The sequence below is a fragment of the Triticum urartu genome, chromosome 7A (assembly GCF_056163025.1).
Source record: "Triticum urartu cultivar PI428250 chromosome 7A, HENAU_Tu73, whole genome shotgun sequence".
NCBI classification, from domain to species: Eukaryota; Viridiplantae; Streptophyta; class Magnoliopsida; order Poales; family Poaceae; genus Triticum; species Triticum urartu.
Window position 1 is genome coordinate 383,801,178 of NC_141879.1, and position 27,225 is coordinate 383,828,402.

The window sequence follows — 27,225 nt, forward strand, 5'->3', positions numbered from 1 at the left end:
CTTGAGAGTCGGTGTCTCGTAGGGGAATGAGGCTTGCTTGACGGTCGATGCACGCGGCTCGGCGAAGAGTGTTCGATGTTGGTGTACTTGAGCAGGAGAGGGTGAAGTCGGAGTGGCGGCTTGAACGGCTCCTTCTTGAAGTTGAAGACAAACGGTTGAGCAACAAAGCTCGAATTCCGTCCATCCTTGCGTCATTCTCTTGCTTGTGCTCATCGAGCTTGTGGTCAAATTAGTCCCGTACGTTGCTCGGAAAGTCGCAAGTCGGCGGCAAGGTTGTCGATGCGTTCACTCATAGCTTGTTGCTCTTGATGCAAAGCACGTTGTGCACCAAAGAGGTGACTCTTGGTGACGAAGGAGTTCATGTCGTCGTCTTGCTCCATGAAGAGTGGGTTGGTAGAAGTACTTGGCCTATCCATCATTCCAAGACAAATGTGAGTGGTAGAAAGAGAAGAACGAGTACCAAATATACCTTGACCGAAGTTGAAAGTGGATCGAGGATCACTCCAATGTAGGACAAGGAAATAGCACAATTGGTACTAGTTCTTGTCGGTTTCTCACACCTACACAAGTAAAAGCTTTTGGTGGATCTTGGTTAGGATGGTGGCACAAATATTTGATGCAATTGTAAGTGAGCTTCAATAATGTTGGAAAAGATTCGCAAGATGCAATGCAACAAGTAGACCAAGCATATAAGGTACACGGAAACACACACGCAAAAAGATAAGTGGGATTGTGCAACAAAGGGTGAGCCAAAATGTGGAATCCACAAAAATGCTCTTATTGCACAACACTAGAGAGACGCTAGCACGATTACACAATAGGCGGATACAAGAACTTGTGCACAACCTACTTAGCAAAAATGCAACGACTTCTATCCCAAATATTTTTTATGCAAGGTGTTGGTATGATATGATCCAAGATGATCGAGTATGACAATCTTAATGTTGTAAGATGCTATGGTGCTTGCTTAAAAGCTCTTTGCTTATCTTTTCTCTTTGCTTAAAAGCTTGTTTGGCTCTTTGATGTTTGAGCTCTTTTATCATGCAATTCTTGACGAACCAAGATAGAAATGAGTATGCGATGACAACTTTGTGACACAAGAGATGATACCAATATATGCAACAATGTTGTATGCATGCTATGGGAAGTATGATCACTGATGTGCACAAGTCCCGTTGCCGGCAATAGTCAATGGCTAGTCTCGATGGGTAAGCAACGCAAAGGAGTAAGGCCATGATGGCTATCAATGTAATGGCAAGAGTGATATGTCCAATACCAAAATGAGGTTACCGGTCTTGCTTCTGGTATGGTGTCGAAATGGTGGCATGAATACCAAGGTGTAGTTGAGGTGGTCGTTGTTGATGACGATGTAGGACACGTCCGTGGCGAAGATGAGCGACGGTGATGTCGATGTCGAACCGTACCTAGATAGCCGAAACACAAAAGGATACGATACCGCAACTCAAATTCTCAAACCTCGAAGTAGCAAATGTGTTCGAGAGCGAAACGTTCCAAAAATGGTTGGGATATGCTGAAGTGGTGGAGGTATGCGGGAGTATATATGGTATATGGTGGGCACCGGAACAAAATTTGGTGGAAATTGGGCGGAAAAAGGGGCGGTGGGTGGAGATGGTTGCTGCCAGGGGTCGGATGTCCGGGTGGAAGGCCGGAAGTCCGGGGGCCGGATGTCCGGGCTGGACGGGCCGGATGTCCGGGCTCTGGATCCGCGGACGAACGGGATGAACACCGCGAGGAGAGGTTAAAACCGGGGAAAATTCGGAGGAATTTCTGGATGGCAATTGGGGGAAAAGGATGGGAAACAAGCTCCACTCAAAACAAAGCAAATCCACGGATCCAAACCAACAAAATCTCAACACACCAACAAATCACAAAAAAAAATTGGGGGCTATTTTTGGTTGGGAATTTTCAAATTAGGGCGAAAAACAAAAAAACAAGGCTAGAAACACAACGGGGAGGCTCCGAAATCGTGATCAACGTGGCTCTTGATACCAAGATGATGTAGGGTAGAACCCTAATCGCCCGATCTTTCACGAAAGGAGCGGATCCCGCGAAGAACACGAGGAACACAAAGAGGGGAACGATGGAAAATCACAAGGGAAAACACGAGAGGAACACTCAAACTAACAAGAACAAGTCACACATGGGCTAGATCCTTGAGTACATAAAGTAAGATACATGATCCATGAACAACTAGGGACGATATAAAAGGGTAGCTGGTTCTTCTCCGTGAGGAGGTCTTGATGTTCTTCCCTAAAGAGGGGTCTTGAATCCGCTTGGGGGATCTTCTCTGGTGGAGGTTTGAATCTCCGAGGAGAAGGTAACCAAGTGGATGAGCAAAGCTCTCACACAAAATATGAGCTAATCCTTTGCTAACCCTAGAAAGTTGTACGGGATGGAGTATATATAGTCTAGGGGGAGAAGGGATACACGGGCCTCGGCCCTTCACTGTGCGCAGACAGGGGAGGCCGGATGTTCGGGCTTTCAGGCGACGCGGATGTCCGGGCTAGAGCGGTGGCATTTGTTGCTCTCGGGTTCGGAGGGGCCAGATTTCCAGGCCGGTGGCCGGATGTCCGGGGACTCGGAAGGGCCGGATGTCCGGAGCCTGTAGCCTTCTGCGGCTGGGCTGCTATAGAGGAAGACGCTCCAGGGGCCGGATGTCCGGGGCCTTGGCCGGATGTCCGGGGCCTGGGAGATGCTTTTGGCTCCTTCCGTTGGTTCTCCTCATCCGTGGACTTGCGGACTTGTACATCTTCATGCACATCTTCGGGAGGGCCCTCTTGGTGCCTAATCATGCACAACACCTCGGACTTAGGTAGTAGCCATGTCTCATGTATAGAAAGTGGAAGTTCGGAGAGGAGTGAGTTGACCTTATCTTCGATAGCTTTGGCTCGGGCTCGTGTCATTGGTCCAACTGGTGTCGTTGGAGGTGTTGGTGCATCCATGGGGATGATCATGGGATGCTCCGCATCAAAATCAGTATGATGGCACGTGGCTCAAAAGACTCAGAAAAGCCTAAAAATAGGATTGGGAAAAAATAATTTTGCCTATGAAAATTTTGGCCTAAAAACTGCCCGGGGGTCTCCAGACTTTTTTTCCCGAAACCTACTCAGGCAAGGAAACACGAATCGGAAATTAGATGGACCTCGAAAACAAACCTAATTTGAAAGGAACTCGGATTGGTGGTGGATATATGGTGGTAGGATATGGCAGCGGTGGTGGTATATGGATACGGACTGGTGGTAGTATATGGATATGGATTGGTGGTGGTATATGGAGACGTATCGATGGCGGATAAGCGATGGTGGTAGATGGCAGGGGCGACGATGATGGTGCGGCGGCGGCGTGACAACTTATGACTAGAACTTGAAACTCTAAAAGACTAGACTCTAAGACCACCAACTAGACACGATGATGCAACCGCAAATTCAACAAAGCAAAATACTGAAAAGACTATGCAAAGGCTTAGATTGGTTCGGATATGATGAACTAACCCTAATTTTTCTGTGGCTTTTTTCGTGGACTGTAGGTATGAAGAACAGACTCGATCTAAACTACGAAAAACTATAAAATCTCAACGAGCAACCTAGAAATCTGATACCACTTGATAGAGGTGAAGGTGTCCCGATGTTTCGATGAGGTAGATATCATTTTCTGTGGGAGTAGACTTTGACTATCTGACAATGAACATGCAAAGACGTTGCGCTTTAGCAATCGCTAAACCAACTTCCGAGGGTTATTGACCACGCCGGAGCACGATCAACCTGACCACGAGGGTCTATTTCCTGCGAGCAAATGAAGAACAAGCAAGAAACTGAGATTGCAATCTGGATATTGCGAATAAAAGAGGAAAGATTTATTAATGAAGGTGGGGTTATGTGACGTCTTGGTCTGGTCGTTGGACACAAACAAAGTACACGAAGTTGCAGCTATGGCGAACTTTTAATCTAAACAAAACCCAAAGTCTAAACGAGGCCCTAAGGGCTGTATATATGGAGGAAGAGGGGGGGATTTCTCGGCCCTTGGAGGAGGGGTCCGAAACCAACCCTAACTCTTGTTTCCCCACACATACGGACTCTAAAAACAACCTATACTTAAGTATTTCAAAAATTCATGGGCCTGGCCCAATAATAAGGTGACACAGCACCTAGAATAGCCTCTAGATGAAATTTATGAAGTGGCATCTTGTATATTTTGTCAAAGGCTTCATGCACTCCTTATGGTGGCTTCAATGTCCTAAAATCATCACTTGTAACTCCGTTCTTGATCCCCTTGCACATGCCATCATTTTCATGCTTGAACTTGCTCCAAGATTCATCTTTCTTGTCCAAGCTAGGTCCTTGATTTGTAAGCAAAACAAATGTATACAATTTAGGCAGCATCATATTCTCATGAACATTAGAATCGTTACCAAGAAACGCAAGTACCTGATAATTCAATTGGCGTGCGCGAGCTCTAGTAATTGGTCCAATATGTATAGCAGCAGGGGATGTGGGTGTAACAATGGTATTGATGTCCTCATCAGATCCTGCACTTCACATTCGGGTTTACAAGAAAGATGGAATAAACGAGTGGTATTAGTATACTCCTTATACTCTAGAATGGTCTGAATCTCTCTATTTAATCCACCCATAAAACATGCAAGCATAGCTTAATTCTCCTCAACAATACCACATCTAATCATGCCAGTTTGTAATTCCTGATAATATTCTTCTACATAATTTTTTCCTTGTCTTAAACGCTGCAATTTTTAAAGAATTCACGTTGATAATATGGTGGAACCCAACGAGTATGCATAGCAATTTTCAAAGCAGCCCAAGTAGCTGGAATAGGATATAAACTACAATGCTCAGACCACCAAGCACATGCAAAACTAGTGAAAGCCCAAACAGCAGCAGGAACACGTCTCTCCTCGGGATATTGTAAACATGTAAATCGTTTTTTAGTTTCTAACTCCCTAGTAAGATATATATCAGGAACATATCTACCCTCAAATGGTGTAATATTCAATTTCAGTTTAGGGAGATGGTCATGATCTCGTACCTGAGGGGGAGCCCTACCATTGCCATTATTTGCATGTGGACGACCTGGTGGTTGCGGTGCTGGTGGTTGCACATAGTTCTGATTTTTATCAACCTCATCCTCGTAATCTCCCACAAAATCATCCTCCTCCGCATCAGCAGCAGGAGCCACAGAAGTATCAACAGCAGCACCAACAGTTTGGCCAGGTGCAAGAGGGAGACGGCTCGCTCGGCGGAGGGCAGTTTCGTGACGTGGAGGTAGTCGTCGTTGTTGTTGTTGTAGAGGTGCATTAGGTGCAGCCGGTGGTGATGGTGGAAGACGCATGAGCAATTCATTAAACTTGTTATCGAGGTTTGTTTCGAACGTCTTCTCCATGCCATCTATCTTCTCCATGGCCTCTTCAAATCTGTTTAGCACATATTGCACCTGTCCACTCATCATTTGCTGAAATTTATCATGCAACTCCTTATTCGTCATGTTCTCCCAGTCAGTCTCGTCGGCTTGTGATCCTGCCATGGTTAGCAGCAATAGAAACACACAAGAATATGATCCTATAGACTACTAATAAGAGGTGGTGGTGGGTGTCACAAATCCGTCAAGCAAATCTCAAATTCTTACCAGTTCTTACCCAGCAGTAGGCGGTGATCAGCAACCGTCGTTGTCAAAACTCTCAAAGCTTGGATAGAGCGATTACCAGGGAGAGTCAAACGCACGACGTAGATGTATGTGGAGCTGGGAAGGATTAAAATATGGTAGCAAAAAGGGTCAACAATAATCAATTCAGAGATGCAAAGTTGAATAAACGCTCAACGATGGTACTGTGCTGGTCCTAGGCTAGACCGTGCTAGAGACGCGAGCCTAGAACACTAACAAAATCACGATGCTGCACGTAAACAAGGGAGGGGCACACTCTGAATTATTTTATTTTTTTCACTTTTTTTGCACTTTTTTTCCTCTCTTTTTTTCTCCGCAAGATTTTTTTTTCGAAAAAGTCTACAAATGGTTCAAAAACTGCCTAGCCAGAATTTTCCAGACTTAGGAACTATTTTGAGTTTGGAACTATGTTTCTTCTACGGGTAGCACGAAAGTTCGGGAGTCCTACTCTATCACGACTCGGAGTATCGCGTGATCTAGAAATCCAAAACAGAGTAACAAAACACAGGACTCAGACTAGGACTGGTGACGGAGATGAATCTGGTGGAACTCGGACTGGTGGCGAAGATGAATCTGGTAGAACTCAGACTGGTGGCGGATATATGTTGCAGGTGGACTCGGATTGGCGTGATGGCGGTGGATATGTGGTATATGGCAGCGGCGATGACGATGGTGGTATATGGCAGCGGTGACGATGATGGTGGTATATGGTAGCGGTGATGGTGATGATGCGGCGGCGGCGTGACTACTTGTGAACAAAACTCGAAACTCTAAAGGACTAGACACTAAGACCAACAACTAGACACGACGATGCAACCGCAAATTCAACAATGCAAAACCCTAAAAAGATTATGCAATGGCTCAGATTGGTTCGGATATGATGAACTAACCCTAATTTTTTGTTTGGCTTTTTCATGGACTGTAGGTATGAAGAACAGACTCGATCTAAACTATGAAAAACTGTAAAATCTCACCGAGCAACCTGAAAATGTAATACCACTTGATAGAGGTGAAGGTGCCTGATCTTTCGATGAGATGGTGGCTATCGTTTTGGTGGAAGTCGACATTGACGATCCGACTATGAACATGCGAGGACGTCGCGCCATAGGAATCGCTAAACCAACTCCGAGAGGTTATTGACCACGCCGGAGCACGATCAACCTGACCACGAGGGTCTATTTCCTGCAAGCAACGAAGAACAAGCAAGAAATTGAATTTGCAATCTGGATATTGCGAATATAAGAGGAAAGCTTTATTGATGAAGGTGGGGTTCTGTGACGTCTTGGTCTGGTCGTTGGACACAAACGAAGTACGCGAAGTTGCAGCTATGGCGAACTTTTAATCTAAACAAAACCCAAAGTCTAAACGATGCCCTAAGGGCTGTATATATGGAGGAAAGAGGGGGAATTTCGTGGCCCTTGGTGGAGGGGTCCGAAACCAACCCTAACTCTTGTTTCCCCACACATACGGACTCTAAAAACAGCCTATACTTGAGTATTTCGAAAATACATGGGCATGGCCCAATAATAAGGTGACACAACACCTAGAATAGCCTTTGGACGAAATTTGTGAAGTGGCATCTTGTATATTTTGTCCAAGGCTTCATGACTCATTATGGTGGCTTTAAAGTCCTGGAATCATCACTTGTAACTCCGTTCTTGTTCCCCTTGCGCATGCCATCATCTCCATGCTTGAACTTGCTCAAAGGTTCATCTTTCTTGTCCAAGCTAGGCCCTTCATTTGTAAGCAAAACAAATGTATCCAATTTAGGCAGCATCATATTCTCATGAACATTAGAATGATTACCAAGAAATGAAAGTACCTGATAATTCAATTGGCGTGCACGAGCTCTAGTAATTGGTCCAGTATGTATAAAAGTAGGGGCTGTGGGTGTAACAATGGTATTGATGTCCTCATCAGCAGGGCAGTGGGTTGTCCCTTCACACAAAAAACAAGTATTCTGCCTAGTTGGGCATTCTTTAGCTGGGTGACTTTATTCACAACGAGGGAATTCATCCTTGTGCTCCTCCTGGGTGTGTCCTATCTCTCCACAAATCTTCCAGGCACAAGGTTTCTTCTTCGGATTATCACCACTCTTTCAGATGACACGGGATTTTAACAGAGTCTTCTTGAATTGCTCCCAAGTTTTTGCTCCATTACATCCTTGTATGGCTTGATGCATTTTCCACATGTTGCAGCACTTTTTGTAAGGTACTGAAGAGCGTATTGAACCTCATACTTCCTTGCAATCAATTTTTTCCTAAAGTGATCCTCAATGTTTTGTGTCCATAGCTCTACCTCCGGCTGGGTCATCGGTCCAGAGAATATGATGCAGAGCATCCCATGATCATCCCCATGGATGCACCTACACCTCCAACGACACCACTTGGACCAATGACTAGAGCCCAAGCCAAGGCTATCGAAGATAAGGTGAAATCACTCCTCTCCAAACTTCCACTTTCTATGCATGAGACATGGCTACTACCTAAGTCCGAGTTATTGTGCATGATTAGGTACAAAGAGGACCCTCACGAGGATGCACATGAAGATGTACAAGTCCCCAAGTTCACGGATGGAGAGAACCATCGGAAGGAGTCAAGTACACCTCCCAGGCCTTGGACATCCGGCCGCGACCCCGGACGACCGGCCCCTGGAGCTCCTCCCACCACAGCTGCGCAGCCACCAGAAGCAACAGGCCCCAGACATCCGGCCTCGCCAGCCCGAACATCCGGCCTTTCTCGAGCCCCTGGATATCCGGCCACCAGCCCACAAATCCGGAACCCTCCGAACCCGAGAGCGATAAAGCCCACCGCTCCAGCCCGGACATCCGGCGTCGCGTGAAAGCCCGGACATACGGCCCGACGCCCAAACGTCCGGCCTCCCCTGTCTGCGCACAGTGAAGGGCTGAGGCCCGTGTATCCCTTCTCCCCCTAGACTATATATACTCCACCTCGTCCAACTTTCTAGGGTTAGCAAAGGATTAGCTCATATTTTGTGTGAGAGATTTGCTCATCCACTTGGATACCTTCTCCTCGGAGATTCAAGCCTCCACCGGAGAAGATCCCCCAAGCGGATTCAAGACCCTTTTAGGGAAGAACTCAAGACCTCCTCACGGAGAAGAACGGCTAACCTTGTATCGTCCTTAGTTGTCCGTGGATCGTGTATCTTTCCTTATGTACTCAAGGATCTAGCACATGTGTGTCTTATTCGTGTTGGTTTAGTGTTTCCTCTTGTGTTTCCCGTTGTGTTTTCCCTCTTTTCCCCCTCGTGTTCTTCGCGGGATCCGCTTCTTTCATGAAAGATCGGCCCATTAGGGTTCCACCCTACATCATCTTGGTATCAGAGCCACGTTGATCACGATTTTGGAGCCCCCCTCTTTGTTTTCTAGCCTAATGTTGGTGTGTTCTTCCCCAATTTTGAAAATCCCCACCCAAAATAGCCTCAATTTTTTTTGTGATTTGTTGGTGTGATGAAGTTTTGTTGGATTTGATCTGCGGATTTAGTGTGTTGCAGGTAGATCTAGCTTTCCATCCACTTTTCCCCAATTTCCATCCACAAATTTCTCCGAATTTTGCCCGGATTTGACCTCTCCTTGCGACGATCTTCTAATCCATCCATGGATCCAGAGCCCGGACATCCGGCCCGATATCCCGGACATCCGACTCCCAGGACATCCGGCCACGACCCCGGACGTCCGGCCCCTGGCAGCACCACTTCCTCTCCACTGCCTGTTTTCTGTCCATTTTTCCCCAAATTTTGTTCCGATGGCCACATATATTTCCGCATAGCCCCACCATATACCACATACACAACCACCGCTTACCAAATCCAACTCCGACAATTTTGGTCCAATTTTGCTTTGAGAATTTGAGTTGCGGTACCATGTCCTACATGTGTTTCGGATATTTAGGTACGGTTTGACATCAACATCACCGCCGCTCTTCTTCGCCACGGACGCGTCAGCAATAACGACCACCTCGACTCCATTTTGGTATTCGGTCCACCATTTTGACACCATACCATTCGCAAGAAACGGTAACCTCGTCTTGGTATTGGACATATCACTCTTGCCATTACATTGATAGCCATCATAGCCTTACTCCTTTGTGTTGCTTACCCATCGAGACTAGCCATTGATTATTGCCGGCAACGAGACTTCTGCACATTAGTGATCATACTTCCCATAGCATACAAACATCATTGTTGCATATATTTGGTATCATCTCTTGTGTCACAAAGTTGTCATCGCATACACAATTGCTATCTTGGTTCGTCAAGCATTGCATGAGAAAAGAGCTCAAACATCAAAGAGCCGAACAAGCTTTTAAGCAAAAGGAAAGATAAGCAAAGAGCTTTTAAGCAAGAACCATAGCATCATACAACATTAAGATTGTCATACTCGATCATCTTGGATCATCTCATAGTAACACCTTGCATAAAGCATACTTGGGATAGAAGTCATTGCATTTTTGCTAAGTAGGTTGTGCACAAGTTCTTGTATCCGCCTATTGTGCAATCGTGCTAGCGTCTCTCTAGTGTTGCGCAACAAGAGAATTTTTGTGGATTCCACATTTTGGCTCATCCTTGGTTGCCCAACCCCACTTATCTTTTTGCATGTGTGTTTCCGTGTACCTTATCTTCTTGGTCTACTTGTTACATTGAATCTTGCGAATCTTTTCCAACATTATTGAAGCTCACTTACAATTGCATGAAATTTGTGCCACCATCCTGACCAAGCTCCGCCATAAGCTTTTACTTGCGTAGGTGTGAGAAACTGACAAGAGCTCATAGCAATTGTGCTATTTCCTTGTACTACATTGGAGTAATCATCGATCCACTTTCAACTTCGGTCAAGGTACATTTGGTATTCGTTCTTCTCTTTCTACCACTCAAATTTGTCTTCGAATGATGGATAGGCCAAGTACTTATATCAACCCACTCTTCATGGAGCAAGACGACGACATGAACTCCTTCGTCACCAAGAGTCACCTCTTTGGTGCACAACGTGATTTGCATCAAGAGCAACAAGCTATGAGTGAACGCATCGACAACCTCGCCACCGACTTGCGACTCTCCGAGCAACGTACATGGGACCACTTCGACCACAAGCTCGATGATCACAAGCAATAGAATGACACAAGAATGGACGAGATTCGTGCTTTGTTGCTCAACCGCTCTTCTTCCACTTCAAGAAGGAGCCGTTCAAGTCACCAATCCGACTTCAGCCTCTCCGGCTCAAGTACACCGACATCGAATACTTTTCGCCGTGCCGCGCGCAACGAGCATCAAGCAAGAATCAATCCTCTACGCGACACCGACTCACAAGAACACCGACGACGTCAAAACCAAGAGGCCTTTGCGCTAGCACAAGAACGACAACGACAACGCCAAGATGAAGAGGAAGAGCAAGCGTGTCTACACCAAAATGCTCAAGATGTCGAGGCACAACGTCAAGAACAAAAACTCCGTGACGCTCAAGCACTTGCGGCACAACAAGCTCTATGCAATTCAAGTCGAGCCGTAGCCGACCATGGCCGACAAGCTCGTGAACATGAAGAAGCACTTCGCGTAGAAATTCAAGAACGAAGATTTCAAACTCGCATGCATCGTCAAGTTCCTCCTTGAGCTCGACAAGCTCCCCCAAAAGCACGTCAAGAACAAAAAGTTCATCAAGAGCATGAAGACAATGGAGATCATCAACGACAAGAGCATCATGAGGTCGACAACCCTCCACGCCAAGAGCACCATGAGTTGCACAATCATCAACAACATGGGCGTCATCATCTGTAACCCTCCTTCGCTGTTGTTGACTTGTCATTGCTTGCGTGTCATGCATTGCATATCATGTCATCATGTGCATTTCATTTGCATACATGTTCATCTAATGCATCCGAGCATTTTCCTCATTGTCTGTTTTGCATTTCAGCGCTCCTATGCCCTCCGGTGGTCCTTTCTACCTCTTTTCGTGTGTGGGGGTTTAACATTTCCGGATTGGACCGAGACTTGCCATGCGGCCTTGGTTTACTACCGGTAGACCGCCTGTCAAGTTTCGTTCGATTTGGACTTCGGTTGATACTCCAACGGTTAACCGAGGGACCGAAAAGACCTCGTGTGTGTTGCAGCCCAACACCTCTCCAAAGTGGCCCAAAACCCACCTAAACCTCCTCCATCATCTCGGTCGTTCGATCACGATCGCGTGGCCGAAAACCACACCTCATTTGGACTCTCCTAGCTCCCTCTATCTCTAAATAGGTGATCCCCTCCAAAATTCGCGGTCTAACCCTAGCCATCTTCCTCCTCGCGCCGCCGGACGCGTCCGCTTCCCCGCCGGACATGTCCGTCACCGCCCCTCCACCACTCGCATCGTGACACCTGTCCCGCCGTACTGTGCCCCGCCGCACCGGCCCACGTAGCCCGCGGCCGGACCGCTCCTCGTCGCGACCGGGCCCGCGCCCCGTGTCTCTCCTCCTGCGCCCGCCGCCGCCTGAGGCGCACCCCGCTGTCGCCGCCCGATGCTCCCTCGCCGCCGCCGCCATGCACCACTGGGCCGCGCCCGCGCCGCCACATCGCGCCGCGCGCCGCCTCGCCAGCTCGCCGTTCCGGCCGCCGCCTGACGCCGCTCCGACACCGCCGTCGCCGGATCCGACGATCCCGAGCTCGCCGGCGACCTCCCTCTGCTTCTCCGGCGACCTCGCCTTGCTCTGACCACCGTGTCTCCATCTCCGGCGCCGATCTCTGGCCGTCCTCGTTTTGCGTGCCGCTATAGTACCAGATCTAGATCCAGATCCAAACAAGACAGTTGACTTTCTTCCCGAAACCCTAATTTTTTGCATACTTTGACATGCCATAACTCTGCATCCGTAGCTTCGATTCGTGCGTGTAGCATATCAAAATGTTCGTCTCGACGAGTACATCATTTCGACCCATTGCATCATTTTCATTTGAGCTCATCTTGATGCTCGAAATGTCGTTGGAAGAGGGCTATGTGATGAATTTGTCAGATCTGTTTTAGCAAATGGCCTTTTGTCATTTTTGCCATGATTAATGTGTGCATGCTATGATCCTGAGCTCTACATGTGTTTTGTTATATGCCATGCCATCTTTACAGGGGTGTATGACATGTATTTTTGTGATCTTTTTGGTGACTAGCACAAGCATGCAAAGTAGCTTACTCGATGATGCTGATTTCAGGGACTTGGAATTTCACTAAGTCCTTGTCCTGTCTTTATTTTTATGCCATATGTTCATGTTGTTTCCTAGTGATCCGTGCCTCTTTTGAGGATGATCAGTAAGGTTGTTTTGTTAATATTGTGGTGCTATATCCATCCATTTCTTTGCTTGAAATTATGGAGCACCTATCTTGAGTCAATCGAGCTCTACTTTTGCTATAAATTGATCCTGGCAGATTGTTGACATGTTTAGCGATTTTGCCGACGATGTTGCTATTGATCCGTGCATGCTATGTTGTTGTTCTTGCCATGTCTAGCTTCTATGCCATGTCTATTTGCTGGGTGTATGCTTAGATTATCATGAAATTCCTCGTAGTGAGTGCATTGAGCTCGTAAACATGCTTACTCGTTAACTGTTTTGCATGCTCCAGTTTTTCACTAAGTCTGAATCTGTTTACGTTTTTGCCATGTTCACATGCTTGCAATTGTATTTTCTGATCCCTTTTGGCTCAAGGTCACTAAGGGACTTTTGATAAGTGCTTTTAGTAGCTTAATTCCATGCCTAGCCTTGCCATGTTAAGTTCCAGTAGCTTGTAGTTTTCATGCTCTAAATTGTGCTTCATGATGATAAATTCCAGACATGTGTTAATTTCACCAAGTCTGAAACCTGTTATCATTTGCTCTTTTGCCATGCTTGTTTGAACCTGTTAATGGATGAATTAGCTGTAGCTCAGTGTTCATCTTTTGTTATGCTTCTTGAGTGGATCCCTGCCATGTATTTTGTTGTTATGTTTGAGTGATCTAGCATATTTATCTTGATGCATTTAGATGGCTACTTGCTGTTTATCGCAGACCGGTGCCATATTTGTTTTGCTTGCCATTTCCAAACCATGCATCCGATTCCGGTGACCTTTATATCGATGTCGACTGGAATCACCTCACCTTTCCAGTGGCACTCTTGGATTTCCAAGTTAATGCCAGGTTCAATCATTCCTTTCCAAATCACGCATATGCATCACATACCGCATCCCGCATATCATACCATGTTCGTGTGTTGGTTGTTTACTATGTTGTGTGCTTCTTTCCGGTGTTGCTTCTTCGGGTTGGTTCCGATAATGTCGCGTTTGTGAGGACCCGTTTGACTACGTCCGTTTGTCTTCTTCATGGACTCGTTCTTCTTCCTTGTGGGATCTCAGGCAAGATGACCATACCCTCGAAATCACTTCTATCTTTGCTTGCTAGTTGCTCGCACTTTTGCTATGCCTATGCTGCGATACCTACCACTTGATTATCATGCCTCCCATGTTGTTAAGCCAAGCCTCTAACCCACCTTGTCCTAGCAAACCGTTGTTTGGCTATGTTACCGCTTTGCTCAGCCCCTCTTATAGTGTTGCTAGTTGCAGGTGAAGATTGGAGCATGTTCCATGTTTGGAACATGGATATTTGGTTGGGATATCACAATATCTCTTATTTAGTTAATGCATCTATATACTTGGTAAAGTGTGGAAGGCTCGGCCTTATGCCTGGTGTTATGTTACACTCTTGCTGCCCTAGTTCCCGTCATATCGGTGTTATGTTCCCGGATTTTGCGTACCTCATGCGGTTGGGTCATAATGGGAACCCCTTGACAGTTCGCCTTGAATAAAACTCCTCCAGCAAGGCCCAACATTGGTTTTACCATTTGCCACCTAGCCTTTTCTTTACCTTGAGTCGGCCGGCTCAAGGGTCATCTTTATTTTAACCCCCCCGAGCCAGTGCTTCTCTAAGTGTTGGTCCAACTGAGCGATGTCCGGGGCTACCAGGGGCATCTCTGGGCTGGCCTACCCGACGTCTTGCTCATCCGGTGTGACCTGAGAACGAGATATGTGCAGCTCCTATCGGGATTTGTCGGCACATCTGGGTGGTTTTGCTGGGCTTGTTTTACCATTGTCGAGGATGTCTTGTAACCTGGATGCCGAGCCTGATCGGATTGTCTTGGAAGAAGGAATATCCTTCATTAACCATGAGAGCTTGTGATGGGCTAAGTTGGGACACCCCTGCAGGTATTTGAACTTTCGAAAGTCGTGCCCGCGGTTATGGGAAGATGGGAATTTGCTAATGTCCGGTTGTAGAAAACCTAAAGTTGATCTTAATTAAAATACATCAACCGCGTGTGTAACCGTGGTGGTCTCTTCTCGGCGGAGTCCGGGATGTGAACACGGTGTTGGAGTTATGTTTGACGTAGGTTGTTCTAGGATCACTTCTTGATCATAGATTCTCGACCGTGCTTTGCCTTCTCTTCTCGCTGTCATTTGTGTATGTTTAGCCACCATATATGCTAGTCGCTTGCTACAGCTCCACCTCATACCCTTTTACCTTACCCAATAAGCTAAAATAGTCTTGATCGCGAGGGTGTGAGATTGCAGAGTCCCCGTGACTCACAGATACTTCCAAAACCAGCTTGCAGGTGCCGTTGAACCGTGCAGATGATGCAACCAAGCTCAAGGAGGAGCTCGATGAAGATCTTGTCCTTTGTGTTGTTTCGTTCTAGTTGATCAGTAGTGGAGCCCACTTGGGGTCGATCGGGGATCTGTGTAGCATTTGGGGTAGTCTTCTTTTATTTTGGTTCCGTAGTCAGACCTTGATTGTATCTGGATGATGTAATGCCTAATTCATGTATTGTGTGAAGTGGCAATTGTAAGCCAACTATGTATCTCTTTCCCTTATTGCATTACATGGGTTGTGTGAAGATTAACTTACTTGCGACATTGCTTTCAATGCGGTTATGCCTCTAAGTCGTGCTTCGACACGTGGGAGATATAGCCGCATCGAGGGCATTACATCATCCCCGACCCCAACACAATGAAGAGAAACGCTACGGCAAACTCAAGTTCACCATGCCCAAGTTCAACAGAATCAATGATCCCGAAGAGTACCTTTCATGGGCATTGAAGGTTGACAAGATTTTCCGTTTGCACAACTATGAAGAAGAGAAGAAAATCGCAATGGCATCCCTTGAGTTCCAAGACTATGTCCTCATTTGGTGGGAACAAGTCATCGAGCGCCGAGAGGCAAGAGGTGAACCACCCATCACTACTTGGGCGTAAATGAAGGGTGTCATGAGAGCACGCTTTGTGCCTACCTACTACAACCCCAACCTCTTCAAGAAACTCCAACTACTCTAGCAAGGAACCAAGAGCGTTGAAGAGTACTACAAGGAGATGGAGATTGCAATGATAAGAGCCAATGTCATGGAAGATGATGAGCAAACTATGGCACGGTTCTTGAATGGACTCAATCGTCCCATCAAGAAGATCGCCGACTTCCAACCATACTCGAACCTCATCGAGGTAGTGCATCAAGCCACCAAAGCAGAACGCCAAGTGCAAGATGATTTCAAGTATGCCAAGTTCTCTTCCAAGACATACGGTTTCTCCAACAACCAAGTTTCAACGACTCCAACACCGACTACAAAGCCTTCTACTAGCAACACTAACAAGTCGAGTTCCAAGAAAGCTTCGTCAACTCCAAGTCATCCTACTACGGGCAACTTCAAGCCGGGAGCTTCATCATCAACCCCAACTGATGAGACCGTCAGGACGAGTTCCTTCAAGTGTTTCACTTGCGGAGGCCCAGGCCACAAGTCCAATGAATGCACAAACAAGCGAACCATGATCCTCAACAATGATGGGACTTATGACTCAATGAGTGATGGTGAAATGGAAGCCCTTGAGCAAGTCGCCATGCACCACCAAGTGAATGACGAAGAAGAACAAGTCTTTTGCGATGAAAATTCAAGTCCCGCCCTTGTTGTCTCCAAGGTCTTGACTCTCCAACATCACCAAGAAGAAGATCAAAGATGCCACATATTCCACACCAAGGTCGGCATCAATGGAAGATCCGTCAAGGTCATCATCGATGGAGGGAGTTGTCATAATCTAGCAAGTGAAGAACTTTGCTCCAAGCTCCAATTGGCCAAGACGAAGCAGCCACATCCATACGAAGTGCAATGGCTTAGCGACTCCGGTACCATCCAAGTCGAGCACCGAGTACAAGTCTCCTTCAAAATTGGCGCCTACAAAGACACCTTGGACTGCGACGTCGTTCCAATGACCGTTTGTCATCTTCTCCTTGGACGCCCTTGGCAATTTGATAGAGGAGTCATCCACAACAGCCGAACGAACCACTACATCTTCAAGATGAAGGGCAAGGAGTATGTACTTCATCCCATGTCCCCAAGCCAAGTTGCAGCAAGCCACCCATCATGGAGATAATAGTGAGAGAGCGAGCCACCAAAAAGAGAGTGAGCGCCACAAGCCCAAATCGAACACCTCCATGATGAGCGCAAAGAAGAACCTAGTCCTATTTGCCACAAAAAGTGAGATAAGAAGAGTTTGTGAGAACCCATCTAGTGTCCTACACTACGTCCTCGTGTGCAAGGACAATGCACCACAAACTAACACTTCTCACACTCTTCCTCTAGTGTTGTCTTCTCTTTTGCAAGAATCTCACGATGTTTTCCCTGACGAGCTACCTCCAGGACTACCTCCACTACGAGGCATTGAGCACCGCATCGACCTCATCCCCGGAGCACCGCTTCCGAACAAAGCTCCCTACCGCGTCAACCCCGAAGAGACCAAAGAAATACAAAGACAAGTAAAGCATCTTATAGACCATGGACATGTACGTGAAAGTTTGAGCCCTTGTGCCGTCCCGGTCATTCTTGTGCCAAAACGAGACGGTAGCTTTCGCATGTGCTCCGATTGTAGACCTATCAATGCTATCACCGTTCGCTATAGGTATCCCATTCCACGCCTTGACGACATGGTTGATGAACTTAGTGGTGCCACTATCTTTTTAAAAATTGATCTTAAGAGTGGTTACTATCAAATCCGCACACAAGAGGGTGATGAATGGAAAACCGCTTTCAAAACCAAGTTTGGCTTGTATGAATGGTTAGTCATGCCTATGGGTCTCTCAGAAGCACCGGGTACTTTTATGCGTCTTATGAATCATGTTTTTCACCCTTACATTGGTATATTTGTTGTGGTCTACTTTGATGATATCCTTGTTTTTAGCAAGTCTCTCAAAGAGCATGTCACCCATGTTAGAACCGATCTGCAAACTCTTCGAAAGGAGCATCTCTATGCTAATATGGAGAAATGCCTTTTTGGCGTTGACAAGCTCGTTTTCTTGGGTTTTGTTGTTTCCTCTAAGGGTGTTCTTGTTGATGAGCCCAAGATACATGCTATTAAGACTTGGCCACAAGAAACCAACTTGCAACAAGTGCATAGCTTTCTTGGCCTTGCGGGCTTCTATCGTCACTTTGTGAAGGATTTTAGCACCATTGTTTCTCCTTTACATGCTTCGAGCAAGAAGAATGGGCCTTTTGTTTGGGGACCTTCCCAAGATACCACTTTCAATGAGCTCAAGAACTTGCTTACTCATGCTCCCGTGCTTGCTTTACCCAACTTTGACAAACCCTTTGAGATTCATTGCGATGCTAGTGGTAATGGCATAGGAGGTGTGTTAACGCAAGAGAAGCGCCCCATAGCTTACTTTAGTGAGAAACTCTCCGGTGCACAACTCAATTACCCCATCTATGACAAAGAGCTCTATGCTTTAGTGCGCGTCTTGCATGAATGGGAACATTACCTTCGTCCCCATGAGTTTATCATTCATACCGATCATGAGACTCTCAAGTATCTTAAGGGCCAAACCAAGTTGAACAAGCGTCATGCTAAGTGGAGTGAATTTATTGAGTCTTTTCCTTATGTCATCAAGTACGTTAAGGGTAAGGAAAACATTGTAGCGGATGCCCTTTCTCGCATATGCATGCTTGTCACTCAAGTTGAATTGGATATCATCGGTTTTGAGCATATCAAAGACTTGTATGAGCATGATCCTACTTTTGCTAATCCATATGCCAAGTGTTTATCGCACAGCTTTTGGGAACGCTATTACATCAAAGATGGGTATCTTATGAGAGCTAACAAACTTTGCATCCCCGAGTCTTATCTTTGTTTGTTGCTTTTGAAAGAATCTCATGAAGGAGGCTTAATGGGACATTTTGGACGAGACAAGACATTCGCGACGCTCTTGAAGAACTAATTTTGGCCCAAGATGTTTCGCAACGTCAACCGCTTCACCAACCGATGCTCTACATGTCGCAAAGCTAAGTCCAAAGCTCAATCCCACGGCCTTTATATAGCCCTACCAATTCCATATCAACCATGGGAAGACATTAGCATGGACTTTGTACTTGGTTTTCCTAGGACTCGAAATGGGAAGGATTCTGTATTTGTCATTGTGGACCGTTTCTCAAAAATGGCACATTTTATTTCTTGCAACAAGATAGACGATGCTTGACATGTTGCTAATCTCTTTTGTAGGGAAATATTGCGCCTACATGGAGTTCCAAATACTATCGTCTCGGACCGCGACGTCAAGTTCCTTAGCTACTTTTGGAAGACCCTATGCGCCAAGCTCGGAATCAAGCTACTCTTCTCTACGACATATCATCCACAAACCGACGGCCAAATGAAAGTTACCAACCGCACACTCTCCGCTCTACTTCGAGTACTAATCAAGAAGAACATCAAGGAGTGGGAGGAGTGCCTACCTATCGCCGAGTTCGCCTACAACCGAGCAAGACACTCAACAACTGGCAAGTCCCCCTTAGAGGTCGTTTACGGATTCAACCCTTTGTCACGATTGGATATTATCCCTCTACCACTCCAAGAGCGCATCAATTTGGACACCAGCGCACGAGCGACCCATCTCAAGAAGGTGCATGAAGATACAAGACATACTATCGAGCGCCAAGTACAATGACTTGCGACCAAGCTCAACGTCAACAAGCACCCCATGATCTTCAACATTGGTGATCTCGTGTGGCTACACCTTCGCAAGGACCGCTTTCCACAAGAACGCAAGTCCAAGCTTCAACCACGCATGGATGGACCATTCAAGGTGCTTGCACACTACAACGACAATGCATACAAGATCGACATCCCTCGTGACAAGTACTCCATGAGCGACATCTTCAACATCAAAGATCTCTCGCCCTACCATGGTGACGAGGATTTCGATCCGAGGACGGATCTTCCCCAAGGGAGGGGAGATGATGCAGAGCATCCCGTGATCATCCCCATGGATGCACCGACACCTCCAATGACACCACTTGGACCAATGACACGAGCCCGAGCCAAAGCTATCGAAGAAAAGGTGAACTCACTCCTCTCCGAACTTCCACTTTCTATGCATGAGACATGGCTACTACCTAAGTCCGAGGTGTTGTGCATGATTAGGCACCAAGAGGGCCCTCCCGAAGATGCGCATGAAGATGTACAAGTCCCCAAGTCCACGGATGAGGAGACCCAACGGAAGAAGCCAAGAACATCTCCCAAGCCCCGGACATCCGGCCATGACCCCGGACATCCGGCCCCTGGAGCATCGTCCACTACAGCAGCACAGCCGCCAGAAGCTACAGGCCCCGGACATCCGGTCGTGACAGCTCAGACATCCAGCCTCCCCCGAGCCCCCGGACATCCGGCTGCCAGCCCGGAAATCCGACCCCTCCGAACCCGAGAGCAACAAATGCCACCACTCCAGCCCGGACATCCGGCCTCCCCAGTCCGGACATCCGGCGTCGCCTGAAAGCCCGGACATTCGGCCCGACCAGCCCGGACATCCGGCCTCCCCTGTCTGCGCACAGTGAAGGTCCGAGGCCCGTGTATCCCTTCTCCCCCCTAGACTATGTATACTCCACCTCACCCAACTTTCTAGGGTTAGCAAAGGTTTAGCTCATGTTTGTGTGAGATCTTTGCTCATCCACTTGGTTACCTTCTCCACGAAGATTCGAGCCTCCATCGGAGAAGATCCCCCAAGAGGATTCAAGACCCCTTTTAGGGAAGAACTCAAGACCTCCTCACGGAGAAGACCGGTTACCCTTGTATTGTCCTTAGTTGTCCGTGGATCATGTATCTTTCCTTATGTACTCGAGGATCTAGCACATGTGTGACTTATTCGTGTTGGTTTAGTGTTTCCTCTTTGTTTCCCCTTGTGTTTATCTCATTTTCCCCTTTGTGTTCTTCGCGGGATTCCGCTCCTTTCGTGAAAGATCGGCCAATTAGGGTTCCACCCTACATCATCCCCCCCTATCGATCTGTGTCCTAACTTAGCCTAGATCTCACGAACTAACTCAACGAACTCACAACACAAAGAACAGGAGATTTATACTGGTTTGGGCCACCGTTGTGGTGTAATACCCTACTCCAGTGTGGTGGTGGTGGATTGCCTCTTGGGCTGCGGATGAACAATACAAAGGGAAGAACAGCCTCCTCAGGTTGAGGTGTTCTTGTGCTTGTGATGTAGAGCATCTCATGTTCATCCCCATGTACACTCCAACTACTCTCCAAGCCCCAAGGATACAAAAGATGAGACCTCGACTATACGCCATTGGACACAAGGTGAACTCGCTCCTCTCCGAACTTTCACTTTCTACATGTGAGACATGGCTACTACCTCCAACGTGTGTGCTATGCATGATCAGGTACTTAGAGGAAAGCCACGAAGCCACAACATCCAATGGACGAGCTAGCGAGGACGCCAAGTACAAGGACCAAGAGAAGTCTTCAGCCACCAGACGACCGAGCAACGCCGGACGTCCGACGCCTGGGCACTCATCCGGCAAGAAGGGCCAGCCAATGGAAGCTACAGCGGCCAGACATCCGACAAGAACCAGACGTCCGACACCCCAGCGACCAGACGTCCGACCGTCTCCGGATATCCGGCGCCACCTCAACAGAGCCAAAATGCCGGACGTCCGACAAGTACCGGACGACCGGACCCTCGCGAGCCACTAGACGTCCGGTACCTGTCGGATGACTAGCGTCTTTCTGCGCACAGTGAACGGGCCAAGGGCCCATGTATCCCTCTTTCCCACTTACCCCTTCGTGGCTTAGACTATATATACTCCCCCACCTCCTTCTAGTTAGGGTTAGCATTGGTTTAGCTCATTTGAGAGATAGAGCATTGCTCATCCACATCGGATCTACTCCACGAGACAGACCGCGGCCTCTACAGAGAAGATCCCTTTGGATTCAAGACCTCCTTGCGGAGAAGATCATCAAGACCCCCTCTTGGGCGGCCCCATCAAGACCTCCTCACCGAGAAGACCGTTACCTCTTGTATCGTCCGTTGTTGACTTTGGATCTTGATGCGGAGCATCCTTCCATCATCCCCATGGACTCTACACTGACACATCAAGCCCCACGTGGACCTATGACAATAGCTAGAGCACGTGCTTTGGAAACTGAGGTGAACTCCTTCCTACTTAGCTTGCATATGGATACGAATGGAACATTGTTTCTACCTCACCAAGATACGCTATGTCTCATTAGGTATGAAGAGGAACACCACCAAGAGGCTCAGGAGCACCCCCAAGGAGAAGAGGAACCACCCCAAGGCCACGCGGACCAAGACGGAGTGCAACAGCAGCAAAACTGGAAGTCCCAGGTAACCCCGTGCGCACGGGCCCCTGAGACCCCGTGCCCACGGGCTATCCAGGAAGTTGGCGCTGGAGCACCCTGTGCGCACGGGCCTATACCATGCCCACGGGACCCCCATGCGCATGGGCCCAACTTACCCCATGCACACGGGCCTCCCAGGATGGATGACTGAGATCCCCAAACCGAGCCCCTCTTCATCTCTTTCGACCCCAAGACTATATAAACCATACCTAGGGCTATGTTTAGGGTTAGCAAAGTATGAGATGAGATATTTGTGAGCTTTCTCCTTCTACCTTCCCACTTGTGGAATCAAGGCCCCTTTTGGGAAGAATCCTAGTGGATTTCAAGACCTCCTCTAGGAGAAGACTATCTTCAAGACCTCATCTCCTAGGAGTGGGAAGAACTTTGCCATTGTATCTTTCCTTTGATTGTGTTTGTGACTTGTGGATCTTATGTTGCTATCCTAGTGGATGTGTAATTGGGGAATTTTTTGAGTGATCTCCTCTTTGTGTTCTTGAGAGTTTGCCCTTTTCCCCCTCCAAGTGTGAAAAGATTCCCCTCTAGGATTTCATCCTATATCATTTTGGTATCATGAGCAAGGTTGATTCACATCTTGGAGTCTCATCCCCCCATTTGCTAGCTTGATTTTGTTGTTTTTCGTGCAAATTCGAAAATCCCCACAAAAATAGCCCAAATTTTTTTTCTTGCAATTTGTTGGATCTTGTGAGATTTGGTTGTTTTGATCCACGAATTTGGAGTTTGGCAAGTGGATCTACCCATCTTCCTGCTTCCCCACCTTCCAAATTAACGAAATTGTCCTTATCTTGGAAAATCCCCACGGATCCGAAGCTTGTCATCCGCTCCCAGCGCACCCCGTGCACACGGGCCCTCAAGACGCCGTGCACACGGGCCTCACTTACCCCGTGCGCACGGACCATCCAGGAACTTTCGGCCATCTTTTCTTTTGCACCATTTTGCTTCCAAACCAGCACTCGTGTTCTCCCGTACTATTTCTCATGGTTGTTTGAGTTTCGGACCGCGATTTCTCTTGTGTCCTAAGGTGTTTCGGCTACTTAGGCGCATTTGGACATCATCATCGCCGCCACTCGATCATCAACTCGAACTCCACACCGGCTTCAACGACTTCATTCTTACCGTACGATCGGACGGTAACCGCGACGACATCTCACCCTTGCTTTTGCATTGATAACTCGAGCCGTTTCACGTAGCTTACCATCGAGACTAGCAAGTTGAGAATTGCCGGGCCATGCTATTGTGCACCGTAGTGATCTTGTTACCATCTTAGTGCCATAAGTCTCTCCCGTGCATTCTTACATACTTGTCTCATATCATTCTTGGCTTAAAAAAACAAGAAAAGCTTTTAAGCAAAAGAGGAGCAACAAAAAGCTTTTAAGCAATAGCATCGAGTCATTTTTGCATATCATCTTTGACACCTCATACGTAGCATAGTTGGGATTGAAGACGGCACGTTTCTCTTATAGGTTGGTGCACACGCGTATCTAGCCCATTTGAGCAATCGAGCTAGCGTCTCTCTAGTATTCGCACAACAAGAGCATTTTCCGTGGTTGCACATTTTGAGCTCACCCCTTGGTTGTGCGGATCCCATCTATCTTCCGTGTGTGTGTTCCTAGTGATATCATTGGGTTTGATCTATTTGTTTTTACTTGCATTTTTGTGAATCTCCTCAACCTTATCGATATCTTGACTAACATTTGCTTGAAATTTTTGCCACCATCCTAACTGAGCTCCTCCATAAGCCCTTTACTTGTAGGTGTGAGAAACAATTCCAGGTACCAATTCCCCTATTATAGCATCGTGAGATCGTACTTGTTACATCCACAATCTTCTTAAAAGGTAACTTTGGTTTTGTTCTCTCATTTTTCCTACTCACCACCACTTTCTCATGATGGATAGGCCAAGTACTTCTACTAACCCACTCTTCATGGAGCAAGACGACGACATGAACTCCTTCGTCACCAAGAGTCACCTCTTTGGTGCACAACGTGCTTTGCATCAAGAGAAACAAGCTATGAGTGAACGCATCGACAACCTTGCCGCCGACTTGCGACTTTCCGAGAAACGTACAAGGGACTACTTCGACCACAAGCTCGACGATCACAAGCAAGAGAATGACGCAAGGATGGATGAAATTCGTGCTTTGTTGCTCAACCGCTCATCTTCCACTTCGAGAAGGAGCCGTTCAAGCCGCCACGCCGACTTCACCCTCTCCGGCTCAAGTACACAGACATCGAACACTCTTCGTCGAGCCACGCGCACCGATTGTCAAGCAAGCCTCAATCCCCTACGAGACACCGACTCTCAAGAGCGCCGACAACGTCAAACTCAAGAGGCCTTTCCGCTAGCACGAGAATGGCAACGACAACGCCAACATGAAGAGGAAGAACGCGCACGTCTACACCAACATGCACAAGATGCCGAGACACAATGTCAAGAAAAACAACTCTGTGACGCTCAAGCACTGGAGGCACAGCAAGCTCTACGCGATTCGAGTCGAGCCGTTGCCGACCGAAGCCGTCAAGCCCGTGAACAAGAGGAAGCATTCCGCGAAGAAATTCAAGAATAAAGATTTCAAGCTCGGGTGTATCGTCAAGTTCCTCCTCGATCTCGCGAAGCTCCCCCACAAGCTCGCCAACACCATCAAGTTCATCGAGAGCATAAAGACAATGGAAATCCTCCACGACAAGAGCAACATGAGGTTGACAACCCTCTACATAAAGAGCACCAGAGTTGAACAATCATCTACAACATGGGCGTCATCATCCCCGACCCCAATACAATGAGGAGCAACGCTACGAAAAGCTCAAGTTCACCATGCCCAAGTTCAACGGAAGCAACGATCCCGAAGAGTACCTTTCATGGGCATTGAAAGTTGATAAGATCTTCCGTTTGCACAATTATGAAGAAGAGAAGAAGATCGCGATGGCATCCCTTGAGTTCCAAGACTATGTCCTTATTTGGTGGGAACAAGTCATTGAGCACCGAGACATAAGAGGTGATCCACCCATCACTACTTGGGCGCAAATGAAGGATGTCATGAAAGCACGCTTCGTTCCTACCTACTACAACCGCGATCTCTTCAAGAAACTCCAACAACTCAAGCAAGGAACCAAGAGCATTGAAGAATACTACAAGGAGATGGATATTTCAATGATAAGAGCCAATGTCACGGAGGATGATGAGCAAACAATGGCACGCTTCTTGAATGGTCTCAACCATCCCATCAAGAAGATCGCCGACTTTCAACCATACTCAAATATCATCGAGCTAGTGCACCAAGCTACCAAAGCGGAACGCCAAGTGCAAGATGATTTCAAGTATGCCAAGTTCTCATCCAAGTCCTAAGCCTTATCCAATAACCAAGCTTCAACGACTCCAACACCGACTACAAGACCTTCTACTTCCAACATCGACAAGTCGACTTCCAAGAAGACTTCGACACGCGCAAGTCGTCCTCCTACTACAAGCAACTTCAAGCCGAAAGCTTCATCATCATCTACTCCAACCGATGAGACCATCAAGACAAGTTCCATCAAATGTTTCACATGCAGAGGATGAGGACACAAGTCCTTCGAGTGCACAAACAAACACACCATGATCCTCAACGATGACGGAACCTACGACTCCATGAGTGAAGGAGAAATGGAAGCCCTTGAGCAAGTGGCCATGCACCGACAAGTGAACAACGAAGATGAAGACGATCAAGTCTTTTGTGATGAAGATTCAAGTCCCGCTCTTGTTGTCTCCAAGGTCTTGACTCTTCAACATCAACAAGACGAAGATCAAAGATGCCATATCTTCCACACAAAGGCTGACATCAACGGACGGTCCGTCAAGGTCATCATCGATGAAGGTAGTTGCCACAACTTAGCAAGTGAAGAACTATGATCCAAACTCCAATTGGTCAAGATGAAGCACCCTCACCCCTACAATGTTCAATGGCTAAGTGACACCGACACCATACAAGTCGAGCATCGAGTACAAGTCTCTTTCAAGATCGGCGCCTATGAAGACACTTTGGAGTGTGATGTCCTTCCGATGACCGTTTGCCACCTCCTTCTTCGGCGGCCATGGCAATTTGACCGAGGTGTCATTCACAATGGGCGTACCAATCACTATAGCTTCAAAATGAAAGGGAAAGAGTTTGTACTATGTCCTATGTCTCCAAGCAAAGTGCTCGCCGACAAGCAAAACACCCATCATGGAGAGAATGGTGAGAGAGTGAGCCACCAAAAAGAGAGTGAGCGCCGCAAACCCAAATTGAGTGCCTCCACGATGAGCGACAAGAAAAACTTAGTCCTATTTGCCACCAAACGTGAGACGAGAGAAGTGTGTGAGAACCCATCGAGTGTCCTACACTATGTCCTATTGTGCAAGGACAAGGAACAAAAAACTAACACCTCTCACAATCTACCTTTGGTGTTATCTTCTTTATTGCAGGAATTCCAAGATGTTTTCCCTGATGAGCTACCTCCGGGACTACCTCCACTACGAGGCATTAAGCACCGCATCGACCTCATCCCCGGAGCACCGCTTCCGAACAAAGCTCCCTACCGCGTCAACCCCGAAGAAACCAAAGAAATTCAAAGGCAAGTAAAGAATCTCATAGACCATGGACATGTGCGTGAAAGTTTGAGCCCTTATGCCGTACCGGTCATTCTTGTGTCAAAACGTGACGGTAGCTTTCGCATGTGCTTCGATTGTAGACCTATCAATGCTATCACCGTTCGATATAGGTACCCCATCCCACGCCTAGATGATATGCTTGATGAGCTTAGCGGTGCCACTATATTTTCCAAAATTGATCTTAAGAGTGGTTACTATCAAATCCG